Source organism: Haliotis asinina, chromosome 6 (genome assembly GCF_037392515.1).
Source record: "Haliotis asinina isolate JCU_RB_2024 chromosome 6, JCU_Hal_asi_v2, whole genome shotgun sequence".
Lineage (NCBI taxonomy): Eukaryota > Metazoa > Mollusca > Gastropoda > Lepetellida > Haliotidae > Haliotis > Haliotis asinina.
In genome coordinates, this window is record NC_090285.1 from 51571677 (window position 1) to 51588218 (window position 16542).

Sequence of the window (16542 nt, forward strand, 5' to 3'; positions counted from 1 at the left end):
TTTTTTGTAATCTGAATCCAATTCAGAGATTATGCATTAGTGCTGTGTACCTGTGTGTGTCTCGCAGGCCAAATGCCCGAACGCTATGTGAATGTTTTAACCGTGTCGTAACATGCAACGCAACAATAACATATTTCTTCTTCATCTGTCTATGGGCTTGTATTGGTGGATGCCTCCCGTTAAGCAAATGAATTGAACTAAACTAAACGCATGTTTCAATGAACACAAAATGAACAACTGACTTATTTACACTATTGTGGGTCAATCGAGAAGACATACACAGGGGTGCTAAAGAGTAACGACATGATTGACATAAAAGCCAATTTTTTGTACATTTACCATCTTTCAGATGTAACATAACGGTTTTATAGTCTAGCTCGAAGCCAAGATGGACTTCAGAGTGGACATGAAAGACAACCGCCCTTCGCATCTCAACATTTACGTCAGGTAATTAATCATATTGACGATTAATTGTCACTCTGCGTCTAATGATGTGGTCAGATCACAAACCCGAACTGGTTCGAAGAACAATTACCGTGTTGGACACGAGGGGTCGTAAATAGACAGCCCTGGATCACAGGAAAGCGGATTTGCTGCAATATTACCTGGGATTATCTCCCTTTCATGTTCACAAGAACGCTGTCTCTATTGACAGACCCTTTATGGTCGCCTAAAACGGTCAGTTCTCTAAGGATGACTAATCGTGCCCCATTTTCATGTTAATTGCACTTGTAACAATATATTAATGTATCTGTTATGAAGACAAGTGGTGTGTATTTCAGAGAAATAAGCCAATTACATACGATTGTCCTATTTGTTGTTATAGTGTCTACTATGAAGGATGCAAAGCCATTAACGAGTCTACCATTTAATTGTTTCAATCAAGAGGAGAAGGAATTTGATTCGAAAGACAAAACGTTCCTGTACCAAAATGAAATTAGTGCACAAGCTCTTTTCTCTTCCTTCAAGTAAAAGCAATTAAGTATTTAATCGCAAGATTAACTCTAAAACGGATTAGGATATATGATGTCTGTAATACACGCCGGTCACGCAACGTTACCCACAGTCGCCAAATCTTCTTGTTTAATTAGATCACATTGTTTATTTATTTTTCTAATTACCTGCGCAGTGTGTTATTTGTAGTTTGTGTACTTGTGTCTTATGGTTGTTTGGGAATCACTGTTTTTTCGTAAACTTACCATCGAAATTCAAACTATTGAGTCTATTAAATAGCACATAAAATTAATATATGTGTTCACTGGCACAATATTCCTATAATGTGATGATTAATATGACTAATCACCCATGCCGTATTGGGAAATGCTTGCTTGATCTGTTTCTATATATACAATGTGTTAGTGCCCGAGCAACCTGTTATGCATGAACGAAATGTTGTTAGATGCATCTCCTGCTATAGCATACATATTCTGAAAAGAATTCCATACCAATAGCCTCGAGTTTACGAGGTTCAACCATTTACATCTGAATGCTTGATGTTCATTCGGTTGATCACTTTATTGTCTTGCCCAGACTCGATTATTTGCAGACTGTTACCATATGGCTGGATTATTTCTGAGTGCGGCGTAAAAGTAAACTCCCTCACTTCTGAATACATATGTCACAAGTGATGTCTCCGAGACAGTCTATCGCGTCTTATCTCCTTGATTATGTCGAGATTTTACAACATACAGACAGCGTGATTAGTTACAAGCCGTAATCCCCACATCTTCCGAGTAAATCCGAACCAAATTAGTGATGATTACGACAGTGTAATCTTTTAATTACACATTATCACCAATGTACCATGAAAGATTATTGTAATCCTTTCAGCTTTAATTACATTGCTAATTTTTAAAATCGTTAATATCAATGTCTATCACTTTTTCCCAACTGGCACTGCCGTTCGACTAGACATCGTTAGAGCAGATCCTGACGTGGCCGCCAAATACAACTCGTCGCATCATGTCAAGATTACATACGATTATCTCAATGTATCTAATTATTGCTCGGTAATCTACCGACAATGTGCATTATGTTTACTGGCAACCAGATACGTGTAGCGTCTGTACCAGTTTATGTTCCGTCTAGACACAAGGAAAGATACATCCGAAGCAATGGATTAGACGCGTAATTTCCAAAAATGAGGTACTTAATACTATCTCACTGGGTCGTACCATATTTTATGTATATTTTACATTTTGTGACATTTTACGGTTAATGTTGGTCGGACACTTTTGTGAGGTGTGTGACACTCTACTAAATATTCTTATTCTTATTCTTATTCTTATTCTTATTCTTATTCTTATTCTTATTCTTATTCTTATTCTTATTCTTATTCTTATTCTTCTATACAGCCTCTATACTCACTCTTAGGTATGTCAGAATCCGTCGCGTACATAACATCGTACAACGAGCATAATGTACGTCACAGAATAGGCTATATTGTCCAGTTACAAGTAGGGATACACTATGTAATACGAACGTTCAACCGTTGAACAGAACGTCTTTGAGTGGTATTTAGATAGATATGTAACAACATATTCTATGATAAACAACTTCTTTACTGCAATAGATGCAGTGTTTCGGTGCAGATCCTGACATCTTTACCATTTACTGCATTCAGCATGGAGTTGTTGAATGGAAGCGTGAAGAAAATAAACTGTACAGTCTGTGTTCCATATTCGAGTGTGGGTACATGCGCTTTATGAGGCATTTATGAACAATGTTTATGTGTCTGTCCAAGAGATCTGGGACAGCGATAGCCTTCCTCACAGGAAGACAAAACAAGTCATGCTTCAAAGATTGTATGTATCTATATCTATATCTATTATCTATTGATTGGGGTACGTTTATGTTTTTAGCAAACCTCGGTCTTGAAATCATTCGTGTACCGGATGTATCCGTTTCTTTGAATAATTATATTCTAAATCAAATCAAATTTTTTTTCTTAAAGCGGATTCCATGTATAACCCGGATACGATCTATTCAACATGAAAGTTGTTCTTGAAAGGCGTTAAAAGTTGAACGAAAATGAATACATGGCAAGTTTTATCAACAACAGCTTCTTTAATGTTTACACGACGATTAAAGAGCTAAATCGTCATATAACGAATAGAAAGAAGATGGTATTTATAAAACGTGTCATGTAAACATTGTCATTATATGAAATATTACATAACTATATCGCGCCATGTTCAATCTATATTTATTTATATTTATTTTCATCTTCGAAGCTTTGACGACAGCCTAACACGTTGAGATTTAAACTGGAAAAGATGCATTGTTTACTATTATTTTAAAGTGGACCCAGTTTGTGAATGGAAATCATTTCAGGAAAGTTGGAATTGGCAAATGAAAGAGATATGATGCAGACAGACCTCAGCTCAGAACAACAAACAGTGAAAGGGACATAGAATCATCTCGCTCAGCTTCCAGACAGCTGTTTAGTCTGTGCAATCAACAACACGCATTCCCGCAATCCCTGGTCCGATAAGGGTTCATTTCGTGTAGATTTCAGTTTTCTCTGCTGATAAGACATCGACAAGCCGGAGTGAGTTGCGTAATGACAGGCGTAGACTGAAGCCTACCAGATGTCAGCATGTTCGGCTCGTGACGGTTGTATGTTTCAGGAGTTGTTGACAGGTAGATAGCATCCTTGTCGATTTCACCGCGAGACAATTCGCAGCGCAAGGTATACGCCTATCTATCAGTCTCAACAAGCTGTAAAGGTGTCAGATCACGTTAGTTCTAATTAATGCGTACGTGCGACTGATTAGTACGCATATCACGAAGGCGTATATCAATGTTGTATATTTAAAGAAATTAACATCGCCGGGATACATGTATGTTTCAGTTTACCGCTGTTTCTTTCTGTCTGTTACACAAAATTCTAGGACAAAGACAGATTGATACAACCCACGTGGATAGCAACGACTATTAATTCCGTGACAATATTTACATTAACAGATTTACCCCGAAAAGCGTGTTTACAAAGCGTCCACCTTGACTAATCACATCTTGTTGACCAAGCGGCTGTCTTTGTCGGGTAAATTTTGTTATCAACACCTGTCATTTAATAAAATTTACAAAAATGATCAAGAGGAAATTATCGACTGTTTGTTTGATTGATTAGGACGTAAGGACGGTGGATTTCACATGTGTTCGCATCGCGTCCTACCGCTGATGCCACGTGCGCAATAAACCTGCCCCGAGGCATAAATACTGACGCTGAGAATTTTTTTTTTCAATAAATTTGAAATCCTTATCAGTAACATGGATAAAGCTAGATAACGAGGCGGGTGTGTTCAGGTTAGAGGGGGCTTTAAGAGCTACCCCCGGGAGAGAGAGGGAAAGATGGGGGGAGAGGGAACGCCCTCGTAGTCATAATCCTTGTTTTTCTTTGTGGAAACCACGAAGGCGAAGAGATGCGACTGACGACATCTGTTGTTAAACATTACAACGGGTCTTCCGAGCATCGTAAGCTAAATCTAATCGTTAAAAGCTGGGGCGCGTGTGCATTGTTTGTGTGGAACGTGCGCTGTCAGATTTGACAATAGGTTAATCACTTTCAGTTTTTGGCAGGATTTTTCCCGTTAGAGGTAACATGTGTTTTAGACAGATGTCTTGAAGCGTACGGTTGCTAGGAGACGAGGTCGGGTGAGGCATTGTTTGGGAGCAATATGAAAGGTTGTGATGAAATGCATCAGCGAACTGTATCAGTATGCCAGTCAGTGACAAAGAGTGTCATAAATAATGCAGTCTGCGATATTGATAGAAGCAGTAAACATTCGTTCAAATATTTCACACAATTAAATGAAAACTGACGATATTTCAACATCTTGGGACGTTTTTTTTCAAAGATATTAAATAATATGTTTAGCAAAAAGTTATATTTAACCATATATTAGTATGTCATACAGTCCCTGAAGCAAATATATTCAAGAAGGCCCATGCAAATCAAGAAAATGTGACAAGCCTAGATTTCCACAGCTAAATGAAGAAAGTTCCAGGGCTCTTTTTAATTATACCCTTTTTACTAGGGACGTTTTTTCTGTAACAATATGTTTATTTCGGAGACTGATTGTGAGTCTTAACCTCATATACATATATAGCGTTTTATTTCAATGTATACCTTACTGTATGATCAGTGCATCATCAAATGAGTATTCACATACTGTCATCAAAACCAGATCCAGCCATGATCACCATCATCATCCATTGTATTATTGCCTATATTTCACATGAATAATTTTACTGAATGGCGAGAACTATGTTTCTTAACTTCAACTGATAATGTAAACGAACACGTTGATGGCAGATAAATGGAAGTTGTGATTATGTAAGTGACGTTGTATTTCTGATTATTAGTAATGAGCAGAATAATATTAATGATCATCAGCATCATCACGTAAAGTCCTCAGCGAACGCCATTGCCACAGGGAAACAAATACTGTAAACATGCACAAAGCATTTGCCAAATGCATGAGTTAAAATACACCATCCCGAGGATATACAGCATTATTTGAGGTGAAATAAATCAAACGCGCCCTTATCAGATTTTATTGCACTTCAGATCAACACTAAATTTCTGAACAGAACCATTCGCTGAGAACAAAGACGTATCGCACGGTGCATCCTAGTAACCAGTCCCGTCTCACCTCGCTTTCCCCCATTCCATGCCGTCCGTCCCCCAACAGCGCCATCTGGTGTACGTCGTATTATTACGTGAAGTCCCCCTCCCAACAAAGCGAACGACCCCTAAAAGGATAAAGTCTGTTTTAGGCACTGGCAACAAACTATCGATTTTCAGCGATTCTAGATCATATTTCATCTCTGCCTTGGACCAGCGTCGGCAACACCGCTCGACCTTCTAAGAGGCTCGGTTGTCTGGTAATCTTCATTCAAGACACACTGGGCTCTTTGTACATGTTATAGATGACAGTAGCGGCAATCTTTGGCGTGTGCCGCACGTGGCAAGACAGATGGAAGTACACGTTAATTGGCAGAAGAGAACAGATACATGAAAGAGGGGTTTAGATGTGACCCTTGGCACACCCCTATCGCTTTCTGGAATAACACGCACAATGTGTTTCCGTTGTTGTGAGGTTTGCTGGCCAAACGCTCATGAGGTTAATAAAGTGTAGTGTATCACTGATAGATTATCTACCATCCTGTCAGTTTATGTATTCATTAAAATAGCGTCGTAGTATGTTTGATGTAGAAAACGTTGGAAATATTGTACGACAAGATATTACTATATGTTTCCATGGTAACCCCTTTATCGCCCATCCCGCTTCTTTCACTTACCATATAATACAGCTACCGTGTTCTCTCCTGCAAATACGGAGAGAGTTCTTTGAAAGTTTCGAGCTTGAACACTTTGCTAAATTTGTAAATCGCTCTACGAAAATGTACAAATTCACAATATTTATTATCTATTTTTCTTCAGAAACAACGTATATTTACATAGAATTACAGCATCATGCCTTTACCAAACTTAAGTTATTTCTGAAGTATTGCCTAAAACACATCAACACCATACATCTGGCCTTCTAATCAAATTCTTATAAATGTGCTGATGAACTACGACATACAAGATAAGATATTTTATTGCATACCATTCCATTAAGAAACAGCGGCAATATTCTATGAATTAGGTACATAGGTACAAAGATATAGAAATACACATAGATGATCAGTATTATAATAATTTCTTAAATCATATGCAACATAATGACATGGAAACAATATGAGGAATGTATAAGAGCTCAATTGTCCCAGGTTTCAGCCTGCTTTGAATTGTATTGTAGTTGGAACTTTAGGAATAAACAAAAGGATGTCTGTACATGTGTTCCCTTATTAGTTTCCGTCAGTATATGTATACACTGTGTTCAAAGGGGCAAACATCAAACGTGATTATGAAACAAAAACATTACAAAACTAATCTAACGAACGGGTCTATTTGCGGAATAGAACTGAAATAAGCAAGGGTGATATTACAATAAACTGTATCAATCATATGTAACACATCAAAGATAGTCAAGATGCATTTCAAGACTTAATAAAATACATATTCAGCAACCTCACATTGACGACATTGTAAAACTTAAATCGGTTCACTTTTTACCGCTGTGTGATAGATCTAAAGTATAGCGTGATCTGTGACCCGGTTAGAAGATATATTAACAAATCGTGACTCTCCACTAAGACCTCGTGTCGTAATACCATTGTAGGCTGAAGGCGATCGATATCGCCCATCACCCCAACACAGCCGGTATGGTTGTGTGCAGCTTAACAACACCTGCTTTCATCTAATATTTCTTTTAAATTACAACAAAAGATGCGAAATCAATTTCTTCTTGCGTGATTTCTAAGTCCAAGACAACATGTCACGCAACCGTGACAGGTGACGTCTTCTTATCTGATCTAATGCATCCCTGATCTTGTCAATGTCATCCGTTGCCTCGTCAATTTCATCGCATGCGCGTTACCGTCAGAAACATTTGTATTTGATCTTGATATAAAGATAACACTGGACACAATTGACTTTTCCATCGATGTGACGCAGGGTGTAATCCATATCTGTAGATGATATTGACCTTGCACGCACTTTGTCTATTTCATTCGACAAATATACATTTCACAGACGACTGTGTCATTTGTGCTCGTTAAAGAACCTGTTTCATATGTCCTTACGTGTAATTTATCTGTTTAAGCTATTTATGGTGTCCCCAGCCGTGGCATCGATGGAATATTGCTAAAAGCGTTGTAAAACCCACCTCGCTCACTAATGTAGATACTTTAAAATATCGACCTCATCTCGTTTTACGAATATTTTCAAGTCTTTGTCAAATATCAGTTAGATATCCAATGTAATTGAGTAATATGAAAACAATAATTAGTGACATTGGTGTTGATTAATTCAAGATCATGCTGTCTTCTTCCTTACATTGTTATGGACTAAACACTTGTATAGGTTTCTCATATTTTACCCTTAAAACTGGATTAATGCATACAACCATGAATGGACGAGTATTGATTAAAACTGTAATGTAAAATAAACATCAATGATTTCAGGATCAAAGAGCGAGGTTATATTGTTTTGGGTTTTTTTCCTAAGGCAAACGAGCCGGCAATGAACAAATAAACTAACACATTATGGCGAAATCAGCACGATGTTTCTAATGAAAGCAAATATTTGTTCATGGTTTTCTATCGTTGTGTCATATCAGTTCAATAACTGACACTAATACTCCCCCAACGGAGTGATAACATCGTGGCTGCCAGTCGATAAACTGTTTTAATTCCATGAAAATACCTACCGGGGCTTAGCCGTCAACATGAACCAAGACACACCTTGACGGCTATCAACATCAACCGACGGAATGGAATCCAGGCGGTCGGACTGTCTCCGACGTCCACGTTAATCCCTATGTCTGTGATTACATCCGACGTTACGCTTGAGCAATAGCTTGTACAATAGCTCATCAGATGGCCATTGTCGATTTCTGATTGTTAGTGATACTTACAAGTGGATAACGAAATTGACACTTGTCGATCAGTTGCGACAGATGGCGTAGAAGCAATGTTGAGGAGAAATGTACATGGTCCATAACATGTATTTGATGTCAATACCCTCATCTACTGTATTGTTCATTGCACAAGTGTGTTGTCAGTAGCAGTAGGTGACATAAATGGATGTCTATTGTGCAATTTACGCACAATAAAGCTTCCTCGGTGTTGTCATAGCTGCAGAAGATGCCACAATTTCACTAATTAACAGTAGGTTGTGATAATCTAACGAGATGTAATTGGCAGTGGTAATGTCTTTGAAGAGCGTATATTTCAAACAGGCGTTTCAATAGCCACATTTAGTTCATTGTTCATTCAGCGAACTAATTTACCCAATCTCGGTCCTTGTTGCCGTAGCTTAATCGCCTTCCTATTCCAACAAATATTATGTACTTGATGAAGGAGTAAGCATTAACTCCGAAACGTTGTGTTCTCTCATAAAGAAGTTGATATCCATAAAATCTTCATTCTTATTATGTACTTTATTGACAAATATATGTATGAAATTCTACATATATCTATGAAATCACTGTGATGAGATGAGACTGATAAAATATTTGTCCGTCTGTCCGTATTTTTACGCATTTAAGTTATCTCCTTCGTTTTCGGTTTCTTCAAAGTGGGAATGGATATTTTTTTAATTTATCAGATTGTCGTTTGATATATTATTGATATAAATATGAATAACCGGTTGAATCGGTAGTAATTTGAACTTAGAAACATCGATGCAACCCCATAACCGGAAGGTTGAATAAATTAATTCCGTTTGAAATCCTAAATGAATTATCAATCATTGTCTAACGGGACACTTTCGGCACTTTGATTCCGTTCATAAAACGTAACGGAATTTTATATTTAACATCAAACGGTCGTCGTTCTAAATTAAGTCAAGAGGCCTTGCGCCATTGGAATTATTAATAACTTTTACAATGGTTTCGCAGTACTAAATGAGGTTTCTGCGATCAATAATTAAATCTAACCTCGCAACAAAGGGCATTATAGTTTGAGGACTTATCGATTTCTTTGTCAGAATTGCACGCGAGCTGGTAACGGTATTTTGAGAGCCGAACAGCTGTTGTGCGTGAAGCACGTGCACGCACGGTCTTGCACGTGAAACGCGGTGCAACATCTGTCACACCAATAACGGGCCTCTGTTTCATAGTTCAATAGATTATTGATCAGGAAACGCTCACTGCTAGTATATTTCTGAACAAAGAAACTTGAATGAAAGGAACACTTCATTGCATATTTCAGAAGCGTAACTGCCGGTGTAAATTTCTCTATGACAATGTACACAGATACACTGTTTATACTTGAAGATTTCAAGCACGAACATGTCTATCTCAACGATGACATACGGGGAATAAACACTGCGGAGTTACTTCCCTTTGACTGTCTATCGCTTTGTTAACCGCAATGGCCGATGTGATCACACGGTAGCAGTCGATGTCACAAATATGGTGTTTCTCACTAAATTGAAATGTTCACGGAATCTTTGTTGTCTGTTTCAGTAAAATCCATCGTGTCCCGCTTACTGCAGTTTATTAACCCAGTAACTACTCTGTATACTGTTTATTAAATATCAAGCTGTTGTTTACCATGAATCAATTGTAAACAGTCACCCCTGCCCAGCTCGAGTTATTTGAACATAATAAATCGTAACCTAATTAGCATATAAGGTTGCAACAAAGTAAGTTATATGATTCATGGTCAGTTTCATGTACATTTCGCCGAGTCATAGACGTACAAGTCGACACACGTTCGTGGCTCCGCATCCTCACATGTAAATATCAGTCACTTGTGAGCTCTAGCGCGGCTTTCTTCCTTCTGTTGATGCCTGAACAAGCCTGGGCCGGGCAGACACGAGAGATAAACCGCGACCGTTGGATCAGCCAATCAGCGTTCAGGAGGCCACTGGGGGGGCTGTCACGTGACAAGTGTATTGACTCGAGCCCTATATAGTATCACGGAGGGTTTTAAACGGCATACGTAGCTTGTTAGCCGCACGGACAGGCCATAGTACTACAACCGTGCTTGTTGGGAGTTCCGATACTTTAGCCATGGCTATTCGAGGACCAGTGAGTTTAAAGAAACCCGTCCGGAGGTGTTTATTCGGAGCACCGGATCATGAACGAATCAGAAAGGATTTGGATCGTGCTCTTTCCGATATGGATCGGAGTACTAAAGCCGACATGAAAAACAATTGGGGTTTCGATATTGAAACAGATTCAGGAGTACCTGGAGGGCGATACGAGATAACAGAAGTGAAAGAAGACGAATACGTCCCCAGTTTCTACCGAAAAGGATACTCGACAAAATCAAGACGTGTGAGAGACAGATCAAGTGTGAGCATGGTGTCGTCGGGAACCCAGGTGGATAATACTACGTCGGCGGCAGTAACATCTTCTAGTACACAGGCTGGGCGAGGGTTGGATGCACCGCTTAGTCCGGCACTAGCCGGGGCAGTTGTCAGTGGTGTCCGCAGATTAGACTTTAAAGAAAATGATTTCCATGTTTCGGGAACCAATACTTCAACGAACCAACGCATCAGAACGCGTAATGTTGTGCCTTCCAGTCTCCACCAGTCCACTATGAAAGGTAGGTAGAGCATGACACCTTCATTACTCTATTTTACGCACGTGGTAGTACATTTCAGTGTGGCTTGAAATCGACCCATGTTAATTTCACTTGATTTCAGTAGCGACCCAGTTAACTGCGGTGTGTAAATGGGCGTTTTCCGTGTGTATTTCTGCAAGAGGGTTGTACATAGCGTGAGAGCGTGTGTACTCGCCCTGGTCGCCTGGGCTGCTCTATGTTATCAGGCAGTGGGGACAGTTAGACCTCAGTAAACAAACTAGTGTATCGTAAGTCGATGCTCCGTGGTTCGGCGTCAAATCCTCTATATAAAAGGATTACCTTGATTACTGATAGCAAATTCTGTATTATCTCCCTTAAACTGTTTTGATACATCCCAAAAGTCAACATGTCACCCTTACTCGTAAACAGAAAATCGCAGTCATCAGCGTCAGGAAACATGTTCGAAATCGACAATGTCTTCGCGCGGGGATTTAAACCCTTGTTTTGTCTGATCATGTTTATAACTACAGGTATAGGTAGCTTTTGAATCTAGCGCTATGCTGAGTGTGATTGGCACGTTCTTGCAACACGCTCAGACTTGTTCGTAAAGCTGGCCTCTAAGCGGTCAGAATTTTGATCTCGTGCCAAATGTCTTTCCTAGTTTCATTGAGAAATCCGACGTGTCTATTCACATCGCGGAAACACACGTTTACTAGCCTATAGCGTTTAAACTAGAAGCGAGAAAGAAAATTAGTGATGAGACACTTATTCGAGTACATTCCCCATGCACTGCCATGTTTTGTTGCCTTGTTCGCTCTCTATCTCGGCACCGCCCACCCCCAAGGTCACGCAAAATTTTAAACAAAAAACAAAAAAAATAATAATAAAAAAACCTTCAGTGTAAAAACAAACCTGAAATAACATGCAGCATTATATAGTTGTATTAGGGAGCTCATGTGTCATATGGGTGTAGTATGTTGTCTGCTATTGATTTTTCTTTTTTCTGTATGAAATGTACATGTGTTGATTTCATCTTCCAGACCACTATCAGCCCAGAAAGAGGAGGTCCCCAGACATCGACACATCCCTACCCAGGGGAAAGTCGCCCCGACTGTGATGTGATAATAGAGATATTTAATTTAAAGGGTAAGCTTCATTTTTGAATAATTCCATTCTTCAAGATCGTGGTCTTCCCGACATGGCAATTTCAGCGGGCTAATTGTTGCCAGTCCAAGCAGGCAGGCTTTGTTTTGGGGTTGCTTAATCCGTAGCTATAAACAACATCCGCGATAAACATGTGGCAATTGTGTTACATTTATAGCGTTCTATGGGGAACTCTATTGATAACTTAGACTTGGCCTTCATGCAGCTATTGTTGATTTCTTTCTTGATGAAATATGCACTACATGGGCGTTAGGTCTGATTCCTTTGTTTCCAGTTCATTTTGGCATAACTAGATAAGATCTGTTAATTACGATTGGAAATTTATATCTTGAGTTCGTTGTCTATCGCATACTGAGATAAGGAGGTAACATTGCCCAATATTGCTATTCATGTTGCTTTCGCCGGCTTAGTTGAAAGACAGACCTCTCACTGTCTAGGTAATTAACGAGCTCTCGTAGATAGACTCTGCTAGCCCCCCTGCAGCGATGGCCTTGCTATTCAATTCACGCTGTTGGTCATGTGTGGACGCGCTGGGGAGGGGAGGGGAGGGTGAAACTGACCACCTTTGTTTAGGGGAAGACTGAACGGACAAAGGAAACGCATCGAGAGGAAAGGTTATATTTGACCAATACTGGGTATTAATGATTGCCGGACTATTCTAGATCGAAATCGACATTATTTTACATGAGATGAAATTGCTCATTAACGGAATATGCCTGAATGAAATGAAACAGACAGTTATGATATTTACATAGTTCAAAATGACAGACAGAGATCGAACAGACACTGTTCGATGGATTAACCAGTGTCAGTTGTCAGGACAAAGGGACCTAAGTCATTCGGCACAGGCATCAATATTGCAGATTACACGTTACTATGAAATTTCTCTTCTCTCTAAAAGGTTGCACCATTATATGCTCGAGTTTATTTTGTTTGTCGCCTAGTGACACAAGAGGGTGAATTGATCTTCTGCCAAACGATTGCTGGTTAACGAGTTGAGAATGTGTGCACTACACACATGTTATCAAAAGCAAGTCTTCTCAAGAAACCCGACAGACGCATTGTGTATTTCAGCTGTTAGGTGCACATTTTAAAATCAAGTCTATTGCACTTGTTTAGACATGTAGGAGTACCCCATAGCGCTTCTGTGTATCTGTATGGGAGATAGCCATGATTTAAAGGGCCACAAAATGACATCAGGTCACTTACCTAACAGTTTGATATTTGACAACTATGGCCGTTGTCAATATCGGTCAACGCTGATATTGACAAGATCCTACTTCAGCATATTGGGATAATAGTTTTGTGTTAATTTTGTCTGATTTTGATTTCGTATTTATAACTTTGTGGAATTGTTTTATGCAAGACACTTTCACAGATGGTCTTTGTGTTGTGTGCAGTGTTTGACGAAGAAATTTAGATATTTAGAGATATTTTCATATATAACATGGCATATGTAAGTTTCTGACGTCGCGTCCAAGACACAACTCCCAATCCATAGAGATGGACAACTGAATTACCTTGGTGTAAACTTATAAGGTCAAACGATCTGGGAACAAAGTTCAAAAACTTCTGCTCTATGTTTAATTTGATAATCATCAACATGTTTTTATTATCGGTGAATGTATTTGTAAGAAGAACTTCTTGAATGAGGCAGACTTTAAAAACGTTTGTAAGTTTCAGCTGTTTCAAAATGTCAGATAAATTTACTAGCTTCGTAGTAATTCGGACAGGGCTCGTATTCAGCGCAGCGTCCCTGGGCGCTGCCTCATTTGCATAAAGCTCAGTCGCTATCGTGATGCGAAGAGAATATCTGCACAGCGCCTGGTAGCTATAGTGTCACGTGACTCTCAGGGATGGGGGAAAGACATGCATTTGCCAAGCGGCGTTCTGATTGGTAGATAGGCTGCGTGACCTAGGGTCACGTGTCATAGGTCATGTTTGGATGCGGATGACGAGTCAAAGCGTTCCCCTGGGCTACACCTGACTACGTTACTTCTATTGGACCGAACGTAAAATAATCAATAAAAAAACATGAATGAAGTTTGCATGATCGATCCCCTGATATAAAATATGCGTGTAATTAGGCTCTTTGGACAAAACGAAGAGTACTTGTGAGATATTCTATCAAAAGACACGGATTTGAAAGAAAATTCCATTTTCGAAATGTACATGAAACGAACATATCTCAATATCATACTTATGTTTATGTTCTTCTTTTTCACAGGACGAGTGCTATGCAAGCAGGAGGCAGGATGGAAAAATGAAAGAACGAATGATATCGTACATCCGGGCTCCTGCACCCCATTGTGATCCTAGTCAGCAATGACCTGTGGTCAGCGAAAGAAAGAGACACTGAACTGATATCTGTGAAATGTGATCAAATCACAAGAGACAGATCTTAATGAAAGAGATACCAAATGCAGTTCAATGCAGTGGACGCCAGAATCCTGACTACCGAGATTACAGTCCTGTGACGCTGAGTGATTTAGATGTCACATTGAAATAGACATGAAATTGGATTGTTCAGACTCTGTGTGTGACTATACACCTGGCTGAAACTGGCATGGATGTGCTATGAACTATGATCTCTTGTGTCGAAATTTTGTGACTTTTCACCTATTTGTTGTGTCGGTCATTCCTACGTGTTTTTGTCATTCCCATGTTTAATCTCGAAAGAACCGTGAGCCAAGCCATGTTCTTTCAGAAACTTGTGCATTTTTGACATCTTCGTTCAAAGCTTCTACTGCCAACCTAACTTTAATTTCATCCTTTTGTTCCTTAATCTTCTTTCTATCCTGTGATTGTCCAGCTGTCATTCATCTTCAGCCTTTCTTTCTATCATGATATCTCTCACGTGACAAGTGTCAGAGTTCAAACAGTGATCCTGGCCCCGATAAGACACGGGTCAGAAGTCGGTCTTCCAAAGTTAATTCAGGGCTTTTGTTTAAATTCAAATTTTTAACGAACCCATTTACAAGGGCAATTTAGAGTGTGATTGAAACATGAATTTATTATTTGAATGAGTGAGATTTTCATATCAAATGACGAGTGTATTCGTATGCACACAATACATTTTACTTTTTCTTAATGCCAATACTTCCTTGAAGAATTTAATTTCTCTGTAATCAGGTAGGCGAAACAACAAAGATGAAATCAAAGAAATATCTCCAGGGCTCTTCAAAATTGCCATTATGAACAATGGTGATATACAAGTGTATAAACTATGTAATATTTAATTTAATTTATTTGTAAAAAAGAATGAATCAGTTGACCTAGTAATTTATTACAAAATAGTGGTTTGAAACTGTTATTGGCTTTCAGTAATATGCAGAAAGAAAATAATTGTGTAATTGCTCAAAAATTCGGAACCTATTTCGTGTAGAGTACGGTACACAAATATATGATTGACATATGACTAGATGCCGCATTTCAGATGCGTTGGAAACATATCATCGGGACTTTGCATTTAACCTTTTTTGACATGTCAATTTCAATCATACATTTCTAAGTATCGTATCTTGTGTCACTATCTTTCTGAAAGTTGTCGATTTCAGTCGTCATTACTGACACTGGAAGGGAAGTGCAATTGACACCCAGTCATACGTCACAATGGAATTGGGTGGTTATGATCTCAAAGTCAAACTGTGTAATAGCTGCCTTGTTAACAGCGTTGTATATATATCTTGTTCAGAATTTGATTACTAATTTAATTCAAATTGAAGGTTTACCTGTAATGCGTTTAAGGCCTGTGTCATGTATTGTTTCACAGAGCAGATGTCTTAAACAGCATAATGGATAAAATACACAATAATAAAATGTGGTATATACTAACATCTGTGTTACCTCGTTTATTACACTGCTGTCTGGACAACACACATTAATTGCTTTAATTGACATGGTGGTGTCGATTTCAGCCTGAGGAAGAGGGATAGACGGCTGTTTGTGCAATCGATGCACAGTGCTCCGTGTTTAATCACAATGATACAAATGATCGACTATGATGATATTAGCAGTTTGGTGAGAAATGCACTGGGAGCCGGGGTGCGGCTTTTCAGGAAAGAAGGTTTTCCGTTTTTGTCGAAAACTATTTTCAGGATAACAATAATAAGAAGAAATTTAGATTGCTTTGTGTACACACCACACACGGGCATGCTCAAAGACACTATTCTTATCGGTATTTAGATCTACGTACAGTTTCGTTCTCAACTCCATAGAGAGTATTCATGT

At 38.9% G+C, this 16542-nt stretch overlaps 1 long non-coding RNA gene across 1 annotated transcript; it reads left to right on the forward strand.

The window, feature by feature from the left end:
• Positions 1–10515: 10515 nt before the first annotated feature.
• Positions 10516–16146, forward strand: LOC137288235 (uncharacterized). Its single transcript, XR_010957062.1, has 3 exons — positions 10516–11169; positions 12189–12294; positions 14540–16146. It is a non-coding gene; the product is annotated as an uncharacterized lncRNA (long non-coding RNA).
• The last annotated feature ends 396 nt before the right edge of the window (positions 16147–16542 follow it).